Source organism: Scyliorhinus torazame, chromosome 12 (assembly GCF_047496885.1).
Source record: "Scyliorhinus torazame isolate Kashiwa2021f chromosome 12, sScyTor2.1, whole genome shotgun sequence".
NCBI lineage: Eukaryota > Metazoa > Chordata > Chondrichthyes > Carcharhiniformes > Scyliorhinidae > Scyliorhinus > Scyliorhinus torazame.
The window spans coordinates 202,698,927-202,716,647 of NC_092718.1; the positions used below are offsets into that span (position 1 = coordinate 202,698,927).

General features: G+C 49.0%; 1 protein-coding gene across 6 annotated transcripts in view; it reads left to right on the top strand.

Annotated features, from left to right (window-relative positions):
- Positions 1–17,721, top strand: part of cuedc1b (CUE domain containing 1b) — a 403,376-nt gene that overhangs the window by 260,193 nt on the left and 125,462 nt on the right. The window contains exon 3 of one of the 6 annotated variants that reach the window (XM_072469713.1): positions 11,085–11,149. The exons of 4 other annotated variants lie outside the window; for them this stretch is intronic. The gene's annotated coding sequence lies outside the window, so the exon portion shown is untranslated. Of the gene's footprint in view, positions 1–1,528; positions 1,702–11,084; positions 11,150–17,721 lie in introns of those variants that run through there. One more of the 6 variants, XM_072469714.1, reaches the window with a different exon arrangement.

Sequence of the window (17,721 nt, forward strand, 5' to 3'; positions counted from 1 at the left end):
TCACCCAGTATCGGTCCCCTCCCCCAACTTTTCACACTTCAGAGTTAATGTTATGTAGCAGATGTGATGCACTGAACACTGCATAGCTTTGCCAACTCTGGTGGAGTGGACCTCTGGAGGCTTCATTGCGTGGCTAACGCTCTCCCACTATCAGCCCATCGTCCAGACACCCCAGGCGGATTTAAAAGGGGAAAACAGACTCCTGGTTGAATTCAGCCTGACTGTCAGTGGAACAGGCCTTCCCCAACCCCCCCTCCAATACCTTTGGAAATAATACGTGAAATTTATTTGAAGAAGAGAAAACCCTTATTTTATTAATTATGCCAGTGATTTTTTTTCTGCTGGGTTTGCTCACTGTGTGCTGGAGACGAATCTTCCAATCCTGGAGGCTCGATCCTGCATGCATCGAGGATAATGGAAAATGGGAGCCCGTGTGTGTCACACCGGGAGTGTGGGAAATGCCGGGTGGAATCCTCGGTGCGGGAAATAGCCATCGAGATGCCCTGACGCTGGATACTACTTGGGTATGGGCTGAGCGACATCTGCTTTAGTGAGAAGTGGGAAGTTGGAGTTTCAGTCTGAGGTCTGCAGTTAATTATAGGCAGTGAACTAACGCCACCATTTTTATATATGTACACATATATGTGTGCATAAAAAATTCTGTCTGAGAGAACCAGTAGTGCACAAAGATACTTTGTATCTATGGAGGGATATTGTTGTTATTTTCACCCCTCGGGACATTCATTTTGAAGCTATTTAAACTTCCCTTCCTGCTTCTCAGATCGGTCGGTTGATGAATGCCCTGGCCGGTGTAAAACTGCTTTTATAAATTACCCCCCTGGCAACCAAGAGCGTTTCGGTTGAGAATCGGGTTAAAGTGGAGCTCTTCTGGTAAAATAGTTGTGGGCCAGTAGTCTACAACTGAGGTTGTGTTTAACCTTTTTGAATTTGACTGAAGAGACTGTAAAAGAACTTGCAAGTTTGCTCAGCACATCACAAGAAATTTCCCCTCTGGCAGTTAGCAGTGAGTGTTTGAAGAAGGACTACTTACTGTGCACAGGAAGCTGATCATTGGTAACACGAGTGTGACTCATAATGTGTAAATTTAAACACAGTATCTGCTGACCCATAGCATGTGTGGTCAACGGTGTAAAAGTTGGAAGTTTGGTGAAACGATCCTCGTATGGACTGAACTGATCTCTCGACGCATCTTCTCTACTGAGTAATACTACACTCCGTATGATTCACCCGATGTCTGTGTATTTATATTGTGTGTCCATCGTATGTCTTATGTTTTTTCATGTATGGAATGATCTGTCTGGACTGTACTCAGGACAATACTTTTCACTGTACGTAGGCACCCGTGACAATAGACCCAAAACCAAACCCAAATCAAACCCGAAAATAGGAATTCAGTACAAAGGGAGACTGAGGTGCTGATATTTGACTCCTATAGTTGTGTTGGTTTATGTTTTTTTAAAATAATTTAGAATACCCAATTATTTTATTTCATTTTTTTCCAATTAAGGGGCAATTTATCGTGGCCAGCCCACCTACCCTGCACATCTTTGGTTTGTGGGGGTGAGACCCACGCAGACACGGGGAGAATGTGCAAACTCCACACGGACTGTGACCCAGAGCCGGGATTCGAACCTAGGTCCTCAGTGCCGCAGTCCCAGTGCTAACCTGGTAGTTCATGTTGTAAGTACATAGATAATTTAGCCTACCTGTAATTTAATCTTCATCGAATAATTAGTTAAACTAAAGGGAATATTGAGCGAAATTTCCCGTCGTACGACACTGCAAACCGAACCCCAATCGGGTGTCCAGCCAAAAATTGAGGTCCACGGCCAGAGCCGATTGGGCCGCTATGCTCCGGTCCCTCGCTGGTGGCGATAACAAGGTTTACGCCACCCCGCTGTCGTGGCGGCATGCAAAATCTGCATTTGCATACATTTAAATGTAATTAGCGGTTTGGCCCCTTCCGCGATACTCCGCTCCTCTCGGGCAGAGTTCTCACTGCCGTGAATTACTTCAAGTACTTACAAACGTGGACTGGGCGCCACGTCTGCGGAGGGGGGAGCGAGAGGCTAAAAAAACACTGCAAAACCGTTGAGAACTCACGGCGACCATTTTGTGTGAAATTTGCATACAAATTATTGAATTTGGGAAAAGAAAACTATTTTTAAAAAAAATTTAGAATACCCAATTCATTTTTTCCAATTAAGGGGCAATTTAGCGTGGCCAATCCACCTACCCTGCACATCTTTGGGCTGTGGGGGGCGAAATCCACGCAAACACGGGGAGAATGTGCAAACACTACACGGACAGTGACCCAGAGCCAGGATCAAACCTGGGACCTCGGCGCCATAAGGCAGCAGGGCTAACCCACTGCGCCACCGTGCTGCCTGTGAAAAGAAAACTAATGGAAAAGTGGGGGTTGGGGGCGATGGGTTCGAGAGTGAGCTACCCAAAACCTTAGCTACAGAATTAAACCTAAATGAAGCCAATTGCATAGGTCTGGAAGGAGGAGGGGGACGTATTCGAGTTGGCTAATGTGGTTTAAGGGATTAGATCGAAAGGTTTGATAGTAGATGTGCAAAAGAAATTTGAATAAATAATTCATCATTCTTACTGCATATACGTTCCAAGGGGAAAGAAAAGCTCCCAACGGGAAAAGTGGCCAGTCAATTTGTGACTAAGTAAAGAGATTACGGATAGATTGAAATGAAAAGTTGAGGTTTGGAACATTGCCGCGAAGAATAGTTAGCCCAAGGATTGGGGAGAACTTTAGAAACCAGTAACAGGTGACCAGAAATTGAGAAAGATTGAGAAAATGAAATATAAAAGTAAATTAACAAGAAAGATAAGACCGATTGTAAGAGCTTGTATGTAAAAAGAAGGAAAGTTAGCATGGCAATTTAGCATGGCCATTCCACCCAACCTCAACATCTGTGGACTGTGGAAAGAAACCAGAGCACCCGGAGGAAACCCACGCAGACATGGGGAGAAAGTGCAAACTCCACACCGACAGTCACCTGAGGCCGGAATTGAACCCAGGTCCCTGGCGCTGTGAGGCAACAATGCTAACCACTGTGCTACCGTGTTCCCCATGTGCCTCTTGGAGGCTGTGTCAGGAGAACTTACAATGGGGAAGTAAAGAAATGGCAGAGACATTAAGGAAGTATTTTGTATCTGCGCTCACAATGGAAGACACAAAGAATCATCCCGGAAACAGTGGGGAATCCAGGGTCTAATGGGAGTGAGGATTAGTAAAGAAAAGCGAATGAGACTAACCTGATGGCCCACACCGTGATGATTATTATCACCTGTGCTCTGCCTGAAGGTTGGTCTTTGGTTCATTGTCTGCTGATTGATGTTTCAGCCTGAGCCATTTTCTCTGCCAGTTTTGTCGGGGGCGATTTGCCATTGCCTCCCACTCTCGGGCAGGCTGAGGGGGCAGGTCCCGTGTCCACCTCAGCCAGAACGGGAACTGACCCAGCGCTGTTGCCGTTATTGTGAACCAAACCCTAACCCTCGAGTCAGCTGAGCTAACCGATCCCCATACGGCCTATATCCTAAGGTTGTTGAAAAGGTGGCTCGAAAGATGGCGCGTGCACTGTTTGAGACCTTCCTAGATTCTGGAACAACTCCAGATAGCCAATGTAACACCCGTTAGGAGGGCAGTTGGGAGCTATCGATTGTTGTCCAGTAACTCTTGCTGGAAAGGACACGCACAGGATTGGGGTTGGTTGAATTCCCCACCCAGTGGCTTTTTCCCCCTTTTCCTGTTGTCATAGAATCATAGAATTTACAGTGCAGAAGGAGGCCATTCGGCCCATCGAGTCTGCACCGGCTCTTGGAAAGAGCATCCTCCCCAAGGTCCACACCTCCACCCTATCCCCATAACCCAGTAACCCCACCCAACACTAAGGGCAATTTTTGGACACTATGGGCAATTTAGCATGGCCAATCCACCTAACCCGCACATCTTTGGACTGTGGGAGGAAACCGGAGCACCCGGAGGAAACCCACGCACACACGGGGAGGATGTGCAGACTCCGCACAGACAGTGACCCAAACCGGAATCGAACCTGGGACCCTGGAGCTGTGAAGCATTTGTGCTATCCACAATGCTACCGTGCTGTCATGGAGATGTGGATACTGTTACTGAGCCGTGATAATTTCCTGTACCTCCACATTATCGGTGCTTTCATTAACGAGGGGACTAGTTCCAACACATCAAAGACAAACGTGAATGGCTCTCATCTATCCACAAGCTGGTTTGTGTTCAGTCGGGCAGCCAGGCGACAGCTGTCATGATAGACGAATGCTGACAGTTGGCACAGCAGGTATATGGGGGGGTGGGGGCACACTTGGTACAATGGATAAATTCGTTACACTTGCACAGATGGATTTGCCGAGAAATCGACGCACAGTTGGCATATTGTGCAAATGGATCATTGGAAGTGGACACAGCTGGTATTTGTTGGCACGCTTTCAAAATGGATTGAGCAAAACCCACAGTTGGCACAGTGAAGATAACGCACTTTCACCAGCAATGTCATAAATTAGTTACTAATGGCTCCCTTCCCAAAGGGAAATGCCTCGTGATGGCCATTTCCCACACTAATCAGCCCGATCGCACAGGATGAGAATTATGACACCTGCTGAGCAGATTTTCAGGATCAAATCCACGCAGGCCGGCAAGGATGATGCTGTCCTTCTGTTTTGGTTCGTAGGAGCATAGAATGGTTGTGGGACAAACGGGAAGACATTCTGCCCATCGTGCCCATGCTAGCCCCCCCCCCCCCCCAGCGAGAGGGAACTGAAGCAATCCCATTTCCCTGCCCTCTCCCCTAACCTGCAATTCCTTTCTCTTCAGGCACTTACCCAATCCCTTTATGAAAGCCACGATTGAGTTGTTCTTTCTGTCCCAGACCCCGCGTAGATGTCCGTGCTTTTGGATTTGAACACAGGCCAGCATTCCTCATTTTAGAAAAACGTCACAACCTTCGTCCATTGGTAGCCTGCTGTAAAGGGGAATTGGGAACTTCCAGTTGCGGCGATGCACTGCTAAGCCGCACGTTTCGGCAGCTCCCACTCTAACGGACCTTTGGGCTCTTTTTGGGAGCCCCAACGGAAATTTGTTCGGACCAAACCCAGTGTGGGGTGACGAAGTAAGGAGTCCCCCCTAGTGTGTGTGGAAAAGATCGGTGGTAGTGGCCAGATTGCGAAGGATCCTCTGGAGCAGCGGCAGAGAAGAGAAGGAAGAAGCAAGATGGCGACGGATGGAGACCAGACGACATGGGGGCCGGATCAGCAGGAATTCCTTAGACGATGTGTGGAGGAATTAAAGAAGGAGGTGCTGGCGCCGATGTTGTTGGCAATCGAAGGGCTAAAAGAAACGCAAAAGGCCCAGGCGATAGAGCTCTGTGGGGTGAAGCAGAAGGCAGCTGAGAATGAGGATGAAATTCTGGGTCTAGTGGTAAAAATGGAGACGCACGAGGCGCTACACGAGGTGTATCGAAAGACTCAAAGTCCTGGAGAACAGATCGAGGAGAAAGAACCTCCGGATTCTGGGTCTTCCCGAAGGAGTGGAGGGAGCTGACGTTGGGGCTTATGTGAGCACGATGCTCCATTCGCTAATGGGAGCTGTGGCCCCCTCGGGCCCCCTGGAGGTGGAAGGGGCTCACCGGGTCCTTGCGAGGAGACCCGAGGCTGGAGAACCACCAAGGACGATAGTGGTGAGATTTCACCGCTTCACCGACAGAGAGGCTGTTTTGAGCTGGGCCAAGAAGGTACGGAGTAGCAGGTGGGAGAATGCGGTGATACGAGTGTATCAGGACTGGAGCGCGGATGTGGCGAGAAGGAGAGCGAGTTTTAATCGGGCCAAGGCGGCGCTTCACAAGAAGAAAGTAAAGTTTGGGATGCTGCAGCCGGCGCGATTGTGGGTCACGTACCAAGATAGACACTACTACTTTGAAACTTCGGAAGAGGCATGGACCTTCATCCAAAAAGAGAAATTGGACCAGAACTGAGGGACTGATGCTGTGGGGAGATGACGATGTTGATGTACAGAAATGTAAATTGGGGACTGGGAGGTTCACCGTATCGGGACGATAGATGGGGAGGGGAAAGGGAAGAGAAGAATCCCTGTTTTCTTTGACGGGGGGACACTGAGAAATGTGGGCGCCGGTGGAAAAAGGGACATAGGTGGGGGATGGGGAATGGGAACGGGGCTGTAAGGGGAGCTGCGCCATAGGGGGCAGGGCTGATCTAGGAAAGCGCAGGTTTTTTCCCGCGCTAGAGAGATGATGGCGGGAAGATAGGCACAAGGAGGACGAGAGCTCCACACACCGGGGGGGGGGGGGGGTCAAGGAGAGAGCGGGGGAAGCCGGGGTCAGTTGGAGTCAGCTGACTTTCGGAAGCATTATGGGGGGAGTAACCATGCTAGATGGGGATCTAGCGGGGGGGGGGGGGGGGGTGGATAACTGGGTTGCTGCTGCTGCGATCGAGAGGGAGCTAGCAAGGGAAGAGGTGGTCGGGACGGAAGTGCGCCGCCTGGGGGACTGGTGGGTGCGCGGGACTTGGATGTGGGACAGGCCTAGAGTAGGTGATGGCTAGTCGGGGGGGTGGGGGGAGCCCCCCAATCCGGCTGATCACGTGGAATGTGAGAGGACTAAATGGGCCGATTAAGAGGGCCCGAGTGTTCACGCACTTAAAAGGACTGAAGGCAGACGTGGTCATGCTTCAGGAGACGCATCTGAAGGTGGCGGATCAGGTTAGGTTAAGGAAAGGATGGGTGGGACAGGTGTTCCACTCAGGGCTGGATGCGAAAAATAGAGGGGTGGCTATATTGGTGGGGAAACGGGTGTCGTTCGAGGCTAGGAATATAGTGGTGGACAACGGTGGCCGATATGTGATGGTGAGTGGCAGACTGCAGGGAATGGAGGTCGTGCTGGTCAATGTATATGCCCCAAACTGGGATGATGCGGGATTTATGAAGCGGATGCTGGGACGTATCCCGGACCTGGAGGTAGGAAGCCTGGTAATTGGGGGGGGGGGGGGGATTTCAATACTGTGCTGGATCCAGGGTTAGATCGTTAGATCGGTCTACATCCAGGACCAGAAGAAGGCCGGCAGCGGCCAAGGTGCTCGGGGTTTATGGAGCAAATGGGGGGAGTGGATCCGTGGAGATTTGCTAGGCCGTTGGCCAAAGAGTTTTCCTTTTTCTCCCATGTTCATAAGGCTTACTCCCGGATAGACTTCTTTGTTTTGAGTAGGGCACTAATTTCGAGGGTGCAAGGAATGGAGTACTTGGCCATAGCTGTTTCAGACCATGCCCCGCACTGGGTGGATCTGGAACTAGGAGAGGAGAGGGAACAGCGCCCACTCTGGTGACTGGATGTGGGACTATTGGCGGATGAGGGAGTCTGTGGAAGGGTGTGGGGATGTATTGAAAGGTACCTGGAGGCCAACGATGATGGTGAGGTCCAGGTGGGGGTAGTATGGGAAGCGCTGAAGGCGGTGGTTAGGGGAGAGTTGATCTCCATTAGGGCTTACAAGGAGAAAAAAAGAGGGCAAAGAAAGGGAGAGATTAGTGGGGGAGATTTTGAGTGTGGACAAAAGATATGCGGAGGCCCCGGACGGAGAACTATATAGAGAGAGGCGAAGACTTCAGACGGAGTTTGCCTGCTGACCACAGAGAAGGCAGAGGCTCAGTGGAGGAAGGCACAGGGGATGAGATACGAATATGGGGAAAAGACGAGTCGGCTGCTGGCCCACCAGCTTCGTAAGAGGATAGCGGCGAGGGAAACAGGGGGAGTTAGGGATGAAACGGGAACTACGGTGCGGAGTGCAGGGAAGGTAAATGAGGTGTTTAAGACCTTTTGTGAGAGGCTATATAGGTCCCAACCCCCGGAGGGAAAAGAGGGGATGCAACAGTTTTTGGACCAACTAAGGTTCCCGAAGGTGGAGGAGCAGGAGGTGGCACGTCTGGGGGCGCCAATCGGGGTGGACGAGAAGACTAAAGGGCTGGGGAACATGCAGGCAGGGAAGGCCCCGGGACCAGACGGGTTCCCGGTGGAATTTTATAGGAAGTACGTGGACTTGTTGGCCCCACTGTTGGCTAAGGAGAGCGGAAAGGAGCTTCCGATATTTGGGGATTCAGGTAGCCAGGAGCTGGGGAACTTTACACAAACTCAATCTGACGCGGCTGGTGGAGCAGATGGAGGAGGATTTCAAGAGGTGGGATATGCTGCCGCTCTCACTGGCGGGCAGAGTGCAGGCGGTCAAGTTGATGGCCCTCCCAAGGTTTCTTTTTGTGTTTCAATGTCTCCCCATTTTGATCACGAAAGCCTTTTTTAAGAATATAGATAGGAGCGTTATGAGTTTTGTGTGGGCAGGGAAGACCCCGAGGGTAAGGAGGGGGTTCCTGCAGCGCAGCCGGGACAGAGGGGGACTGGCGTTGCCGAATCTGGACGATTATTACTGGGCCGCCAATGTGGCGATGGTTTGTAAGTGGATGGGGGAGGGAGAGGGGGCGGCGTGGAAGAGGCTGGAGATGGCGTCCTGTAAAGGAACGAGCCTAAAGGCGCTGGTGACGGCGCCGCTACCGCTCTCCCCAAAAAGGTATACCACGAACCCAGTGGTGGTGGCAACCTTAAGGATCTGGGGTCAATGGAGGCGACATAGGGGTGTGACGGGTGCCTCGGTATGGTCCCCGATCAGGAACAACCATAAGTTTGTCCCAGGAAGGACGGACGGAGGGTTCCAGAGCTGGCATCGGGCAGGAATTAGGAGATTGAGAGATTTGTTTATTGATGGGACGTTTGCGAGCTTGGGAGCGCTGGAGGAAAAGTATGAGTTGCCCCCGGGGAATATCTTTAGATACATGCAAGTGAGGGCGTTTACGAAGCAACAGGTGAGGGAATTTCCGCTGTTTCCTACACAGGGGATCCAGGATAGAGTGATTTCGGGGGTATGGGTCGGGGAGGGCAAAGTGTCCGAAATATATCAGGAGATGAGAGACGAGGGGGAGGCGCTGGTAGAGGAGCTGGAGGGAAAATGGGAGGAAGAGCTGGGGGAGGAGATTGAGGAGGGTCTGTGGGCTGATGCCCTAAGTAGGGTAAATTCCTCTTCCTCGTGTGCCAGGCTTAGCCTGATACAATTCAAGGTTCTACACAGAGCACACATGACGGGAGCGAGGCTGAGCAGGTTCTTTGGGGTGGAGGACAGGTGCGGGAGGTGCTTGGGAAGCCCGGCGAACCACACACACATGTTTTGGTCGTGTCCGGCACTGGAGGAGTACTGGAGGGGAGTGCAAGAGTGATTTCAAATGTGGTGAAGGTCCGGGTCAAGCCAGGTTGGGGGTTAGCGATATTTGGGGTAGCGGAGGAGCCGGGAGTGCAGGAGGCGAAAGAGGCCGATATTCTGGCCTTTGTGTCCCTGGTAGCCCGGCGAAGGATCTTACTCATGTGGAAGGAAGCGAACCCCCCCCCCGGGGCCTGGACAAACGATATGGCAGAGTTCATAAAACTGGAACGGATGAAGTTTGCGTTGAGAGGATCGGTTCAGGGGTTCTCCAGGCAGTGGCAACCGGTCCTTGACTATCTCGCGGAACGTTAGAGGGAAAATAGATCGTCAGCAGCAGCCCAGAGGGGGGGGGGGGGGGCGGGGGGGGGCAACCTGTTTTGTTCTGGGAGGGGGGGAGCACTATTTTTTGTTACTTTGTTAGTTCACTATTTTATTTAAATAATGTTATCTATTAGTTATTGTGTTATCTTTTTTTGATTGATTTGTAAGGTGGAAAAATTGTGTTTGAAAACTTTAATAAAATACATATTTTTTAAAAAGTAAAGGGGAATTGGGAGTCGTGACGACGTTAAAATCGCTAAACGAATACAAATTGTCACTGACCGGCTAACTGAATGCTGGAATGGGCTGAGAAGGCTGAATGGTCTCTCCCTGTGCCTTTTTTCCTTGCGCTTCAAAGTAATTCCGAGATCAGATGAGGTTTTCTTTCTTTCGCTCCATAAAATCCCTGGAATGATGCAGGGTGGCACTCCCTAGAGAGGGAATGTCACTTAGGGCTCCACACCGGAATCAGTTCAGGTTTTCACACCACATTGACACTCCCAAGAGTGGCAAAGTGGTTTCCATGTTGCATTATACCAAATTTGGGAGTGCGAAAGCACCATACACCAATCAACTAAAAGCACCTTAAACCTGATTGCCTTCCGAAGAAATCCTAAGGAAAAACATAAAGCAAGTATGTGTTTTTTATATGTGTCTGTATATATATATATATATATATATATATATATATATGTGTGTGTGAATGTGCTTGCGTGTATTGCTTGCTTGTGTGTGTGTATATGTATGATTGTGAGGATATTTATATCACACACATGTATACTTGTATGTGCCTGTCTGTATATATAAATGTATGTGCAGAAAAGTTGAGAATGTTGTCTCTCTGATGAGCCAATGTGTAAACATACCATGCCATGTGGTACTGAGACAAACAGGCAGGAACTTGGCAAGATCAAACACTGGCCATTATGGTGAGTTGCAATCCTAATTTAGTGACCCCCCCCCCCCCCCCCCACCCCTCCAAAACCCCCGCCACTTTATGTGTGTGTAACGGGTGAGATTAGATTATGGGTTGAGCAGTGGTGCTCCCTGCAGTCGAATAGTGCATTGTGGTCATCCTAACTTGAAGGTGTACCTGAGCAAGATACCCTAGCTGTTCAAGTGAAGACAAGCATCCAGCAGAGGGCAGTAGAGTGGAGCTGCTGATTGGCTGTTGCAGAGGAAATTTGCATACGTGCATTGTGGTCATCCTAACTTGAAGGTGGTTTGTGGAGGACCTGTTGTCAAGTGACACTTAAACCCGAAACACCTTTTCAGTGTTTCCCTCCCTATCCCCCCCTCTAACCAAAAAAAACAACCGCTGTAAAGATCAAGGGGAAGGCTCGAGGGCAGGTAGAAGTAGAAAGAAGTTGAACCGTGATGTCACAGCCTGCAGGTAAGGGATTGGCTGGTGACTGGTAAGTAGTTTTTCTTTTATTTTCCCTCAGGTGTTATCGTGCGGGGCACAGAGGTTGCTGAGTGAGTGCTTGCTGAGAAGGGGAGTGAATAACAGGTAAGCTCTTTCTTTCTTTTTCTTTTTTTATCTAGAGGGGATGGCAGGGAAGGTAGTGCAATGTTCCTCCTGCAGAATGTTTGAGGTGAGGGACGCCGTCAGTGTCCCTGCTGATTTGATCTGTGGGAAGTGCACCCATCTCCAGCTCCTCAGAAACCGCATTAGGGAACTGGAGTTGGATGAACTTCGGATCATTCGGGAGGCAGAGGTGGTCATAGATAGAAGCTTCAGGGATGTAGTTACTTCGAAAAATAAAGGTGACGGTGAGAGGGGCTGGGAGGAAGCAGTCAGTACAGGAATCCCCTGTGGTCGTTCCCCTTAGTAACAAGCATACCGCTTTGGATACTGTTGGGGGGGGTGACTTACCAGGGATAAGCCATGGGGTACAGGTCCCTGGCACAGAGTCTGTACCTATAGCTCAGAAGGGAAGGGGGGGAGAAGAGTCGAGCATTAGTCATTGGAGACCTCATAGTTAGGGGGATTGATAGGAGATTCTGTGGGAACGAGAGAGACTCGCGGTTGGTGTGTTGCCTTCCAGGTGCCAGGGTGCGTGATGTATCGGATCGTGTTTTCGGGATTCTTAAGGGGGAGGGGGAGCAGCCCCAAGTCGTGGTCCATATAGGTACCAACGACATAGGTAGGAAAAGGGATAGGGATGTAAGGCAGGAATTCAGGGAGCTAGGGTGGAAACTTCGATCTAGGATAAAGAGTTATTATCTCTGGATTGTTACCCGTGCTAGCGAGATGAGGAATAGGGAGAAAGAGGAGTTGAACACGTGGCTACCGGGATGGTGCAGGAGGGAGGGTTTCAGATTTCTGGATAATTGGGGCTCATTCTGGGGTCGGTGGGAGCTCTACAAACGGGATGGTCTACACCTGGACCAGAGGGGTACCAATATCCTGGGGGGGGAAATTTGCTAATGCTCTTCGGGAGGGTTTAAACTAGTTCAGCAGGGGCTTGGGAACCTGAATTGTAGCTCCAGTATACAGGAGGTTGAGAGTAGTGAGGTCATGAGTAAAGTTTCAAAGTTGCAGGAGTGTACCGGCAGGAAGGTGGTTTAAAGTGTGTCTTCTTCAATGCCAGGAGCATCCGGAATAAGGTGGGTGAACTTGCGGCACGGGTTGGTACCTGGGACTTCGGTGTTGTGGCCATTTAGGAGACATGGATAGAGCAGGGACAGGAATGGTTGTTGCAGGTGCCGGGGTTTAGATATTTCAGTCAGCTCAGGGAAGGTGGTAAAAGAGGGGGAGGGGTGGCATTGTTAGTCAAGGACAGTATTACGGTGGCAGAAAGGACGTTTGATGAGGACTCGTCTACTGAGGTAGCATGGGCTGAGGTTAGAAACAGGAAAGGAGAGGTCACCCTGTTAGGGGTTTTCTATAGGCCTCTGAAAAGTTTCAGAGATGTAGAGGAAAGGATTGCAAAAGTGATTCTGGATAGGAGCGAAAGCAACAGGATAGTTGTTATGGGGGACTTTAACTTTCCAAATATTGACTGGAAACGCTATAGTTCGAGTACTTTAGATGGGTCCGTTTTTGTGCAATGTGTGCAGGAGGGTTTCCTGACACAGTATGTAGATAAGCCAACGAGAAGCGAGGCCATATTGGATTTGGTACTGGGTAATGAACCAGGACAGGTGTTAGATTTGGAGGTAGGTGAGCACTTTGGTGATAGTGACCACAATTCGATTACGTTTACTTTAGTGATAGAAAGGGATAGGTATATATCGCAGGGCAAGAGTTATATCTGGGGGAAAGGCAATTATGATGCGATGAGGCAAGACTTAGGATGCATCAGATGGAGAGGAAAACTGCAGGGGATGGGCAGAATGGAAATGTGGAGCTTGTTCAAGGAACAGCTACTTTGTGTCCTTGATATGTATGTACCTGTCAGGCAGGGAGGAAGTGGTCGAGTGAGGGAACCGTGGTTTACCAAAGCAGTCGAAACCCTTGTCAAGAGGAAGAAGGAGGCTTATGTAAAGATGAGACATGAAGGTTCAGTTAGGGCGCTTGAAAGTTACAAGTTAGCTAGGAAGGACCTAAAGAGAGAGCTAAGAAGAGCCAGGAGGGGACATGAGAAGTCTTTGGCAGGTAGGATCAAGGATAACCCTAAAGCTTTCTATAGATATGTCAGGAATAAAAGAATGACTAGAGTAAGAGTAGGGCCAGTCAAGGATAGTAGTGGGAAGTTGTGCGTGGAGTCCGAGGAGTTAGGAGAGATGCTAAATGAATATTTTTCGTCAGTATTCACACAGGAAAAAGACAGTGTTGTCGAGGAGAATACTAAGATTCAGGCTACTAGACTAGAAGAGCTTGAGGTTCATAAGGAGGCGGTGTTAGCAATTCTGGAAAGTGTGAAAATAGATAAGCCCCCTGGGCCGGATGGGATTTATCCTAGGATTCACTGGGAAGCTAGGGAGGAGATTGCTGAGCCTTTGGCTTTGATCTTTAAGTCATCTTTGCCTACAGGAATAGTGCCAGAAGACTGGAGGATAGCAAATGTTGTCCCCTTGTTCAAGAAGGGGAGTAGAGACAACCCCGGTAACTATAGACCAGTGAGCCTTGCTTCTGTTGTGGGCAAAATCTTGGAAAGGTTTATAAGAGATAGGATGTATAATCATCTGGAAAGGAATAATTTGATTAGAGAGAGTCAACACGGTTTTGTGAAGGGTAGGTCGTGCCTCACAAACCTTTATTGAGTTCTTTGAGAAGGTGACCAAACAGGTGGATGAGGGTAAAGCAGTTGATGTGGTGTATATGGATTTCAGTAAAGCGTTTGATAAGGTTCCCCACAGTAGGCTACTGCAGAAAATACAGAGGCATGGGATTCAGGGTGATTTAGCAGTTTGGATCAGAAATTGGCTAGCTGGAAGAAGACAAAGGGTGGTGGTTGATGGAAAATGTTCAGACTGGAGTCCAGTTACTAGTGGTGTACCACAAGGATCTGTTTTGGGGCCACTGCTGTTTGTCATTTTTATAAATGACCTTGGAAAAGGGCGTAGAAGGATGGGTGAGTAAATTTGCAGATGATACTAAAGTCGGTGGAGTTGTGGACAGTGCGGAAGGATGTTACAAGTTGCAGAGGGACATAGATCGGCTACAACGCTGGGCTGAGAGGTGGCAAATGGGGTTTAATGCAGAAAAGTGTGAGGTGATTCATTTTGGAAGGAATAACAGGAAGACAGAGTACTGTGCTAATGGTAAGATTCTTGACAGTGTGGACGAGCAGAGAGATCTCGGTGTCCATGTACATAGATCCCTGAAAGTTGCCAACCAGGTTGAGAGGGTTGTTAAGAAGGCGTACGGTGTGTTAGCTTTTATTGGTAGAGGGATTGAGTTTCGGAGCCATGAGGTCATGTTGCAGCTGTATAAAACTCTGGTGCGGCCACATTTGGAGTATTGCGTGCAATTCTGGTCGCCGCATTATTGGAAGGATGTGGAAGCATTGGAAAGGGTGCAGAGGAGATGTACCATAATGTTGCCTGGTATGGAGGGAAGATCTTATGAGGAAAGGCTGAGGGACTTGAGGCTGTTTTCGTTAGAGAGAAGAAGGCTAAGAGGTGACTTAATTGAGGCATACAAGATGATCAGAGGATTGGATAGGGTGGACAGTGAGAGCCTTTTTCCTCGGATGGTGATGTCTAGCACGAGGGGACATAGCTTTAAATTGAGGGGAGATAGATTTAAGACCGATGTCAGAGGTAGGTTCTTTACGCAGAGAGTAGTAAGGGCGTGGAATGCCCTGCCTGCAACAGTAGTGGACTCACCAACACTAAGGGCATTCAAATGGTCATTGGATAGACATATGGACGATAAGGGAATAGTGTAGATGGGCTTTAGATTGGTTTCACAGGTCGGTGCAACATCGAGGGCCGAAGGGCCTGTACTGCGCTGTAATGTTCTGTGTTCTATGTTCTTGATCATGTCTAGGCAGCTGCAAAAGGCTGCTTCCGTGATATGTGCATTAGAGCCACAGCTTGAACCAGGACCTTCAGACAGGAGAGGGGGTGTTGAGGAACCCGAGTTCAGCTGGAACAGGAGACGGAAGAGTGTAGTTGAGCACAGCTTTCTGAAGCTTGGATGTGCCTTTGGCCCAGCCTCGTGCACAGTCCCTTTTATTTATTGGCTGTTGAGAATGGCGGTGATCTGAAACTGTTCACCATAAACCTGATGTATTGGCTCCTGTCACTGCCTTTTCCTTGTGGAGCGCCACTGGAGCCAATAGCAGCTTCGCTACCGGAACAGAAATGCTCAGTGATTAACACTCGCCACATCTTCAAAAGGATATGCGTAGATTGAAATGGAAAATACTCCCCGTGACAGGTTTTTGTTTGTATCAAGCCCACGATTGCAGCAACGTCTCGCTGCTTGTGAAGCAAATCGACACAACCTGGACAGAAACTATTCGATATACACGTTGTTGCCCGTTTCGATCCCAACAGCGTCGCCAATACTGTTGCTAATATTAATGAAGTTGGTGAACCACAAGCCTTCCCTTATAGCGATCAAATGACCACACAACCAGTTAGTTAGTTCAAAAGATGGTTTATTTACATACACAAGAGTTACCTCGACATGCAAACACAAACTACGAGTTAAACTTCACCTATCAGCTACAATAACCTATACTTAACTTCAGGGCGACCGGCACTGTGCAAATGGATAAGGCCTTTATCTGGATTTCACTTGGCTGTTTCGAAGAAAGTGGTTCTGCCTCTGCTGGGCTCACCCGTCAGGTAGCGATCGTTGGTCTTGAACTTGGCTGGCTGTTCCTGCTGCAATTGGGTTGGCACAGGCTGGATCCAAAAGAGACAGAACACATGGCTGTGTCCTCTTTTATCCCTCTGGGATTTCGCGCTCTTTGGGGCGGTCCTTAACCTTGGACCCAATAGTTCGACGGGGCTCTGATAACTGTCTTCGATTTCGGCCAACAAAGGGGCGGGTGCCTTGGTAGCTGAGCGGGTCCTTAACGATCATTGACCTTGGCAGTTGTGCTTTCTGAGTAAGGGGAGTGGCGCCGATCAGTCTGTGGCTGTACTTGATTGGAGTTCTATTGTCCTGGGAAAATGGGCCATTAGAATGAAAACGAGCGGGGGTTTCGACAGGTCTGGTTACCTGTGTTTCAAATACACATAGGCTCTGTGTCTGTCTGAGTCCTGGGTTGGCCATAATTCCCATGGTCCTTTGCAGGTGGCCATCTTAGATCGCTACAATGTTTTGCTGCGTAACTGCACCTCGCCGCAGATACGTTTGTGTATAAACGATGCCGAGAGCCACTAGCCTCACCGTTAATTTGACAGAAAATGTGGGCCATTATTTTTACTTGAACGACCAGTAGGAGGCGATGCCACGCCACTGACCGCCTCCCACATTTGAATACTCTCCAGCTTTTTGGGTGCTCCATCTCTCAACCTGTGCGCCCTTGAAATGGCGACGGTTATATTAAAATCACTCTCCTCCTGAGGCTAGCAAGTTCAACTGAGATCCATAAATCTAAGCCTAATCTTCAGGCCTTAAGGTATTCGGTCTCTCCCGCATTTATCATTTTTACTCTCGTTTTCTGTCAAACCCGACTCACTCCCAAAAAGAAATATAAGATGTTTTTTAAAAACCTGCAATGTGGCAGATACAAAGAACGTAAGAAATGGGAACACAGGTAGACATGGTCCATTGGACCTGCTCGCCATTCAATACCATCATGGCGGATCTTGGGATTTAACTCTGCTTTCCTGCCGCCTTCCCATATCCCTTATCTCTCTGAAAGACCAACAACCTATCTATCGCAGCCTTAAATATATTCCACGATGGAGCATCCACAGTCCTCTGGGGTTGAGAATTCCAAAGATTCACGATCCTTCCATTGAAGTATTTTCTCCTCATCTCAGTCCTAAACGATTGACCCTTTAATCTAAGATGCTGCCCCAGCGTTTTAGACTCCTCAACCAGCGGAAACAATCTTTCAGCGAGTGCCCTATTCTGTCAAGCCCATTTCGGAATCTTGTACGTTTCAATGAGATTGCCTCTCATATTCCGAAACTCCAGTGGATATCAATCCAATTTGTTCAGCTTTCCATCGCGGACAACTTTCTCACCTTGGGGACCAATGTGGACCTTTGCTGTACCGCCTCCAATTCAAGTAAGGGCATTGTGGCATTGTCACTAGACTAGACCCACCAGTATTACTGTGGGGAACCGGGTTCAAATCCCACCTCAGCGGATGGTGAAATTTAAATTCAATAAAAATCTGGAATTGAAAGTCTTAACGATGACCATGAAACAATTGTTGCAAAAAAAACCCATCTGGTTCACTGACGTCCTTTTAGGGACCAAAATCTGCCATCCTTACCTGGTCTGGCCTACAAGTGAGTCCAGACCCACAGCACTGTTGACTCCTCTGAATACCCTCTGAAATGGCCTGGCAAACAACTCAGTTCAAGGGCAATTAGAGAGGGGCAATACATGCTATCCCAGCCAGCGACACCCACATTCTCAGAATAAAAGAAGTATATCCTTCCCTAAGTGTATGGGTCATCACCAGTATTTCATAGAGAATCATACAATTTACAGTGCAG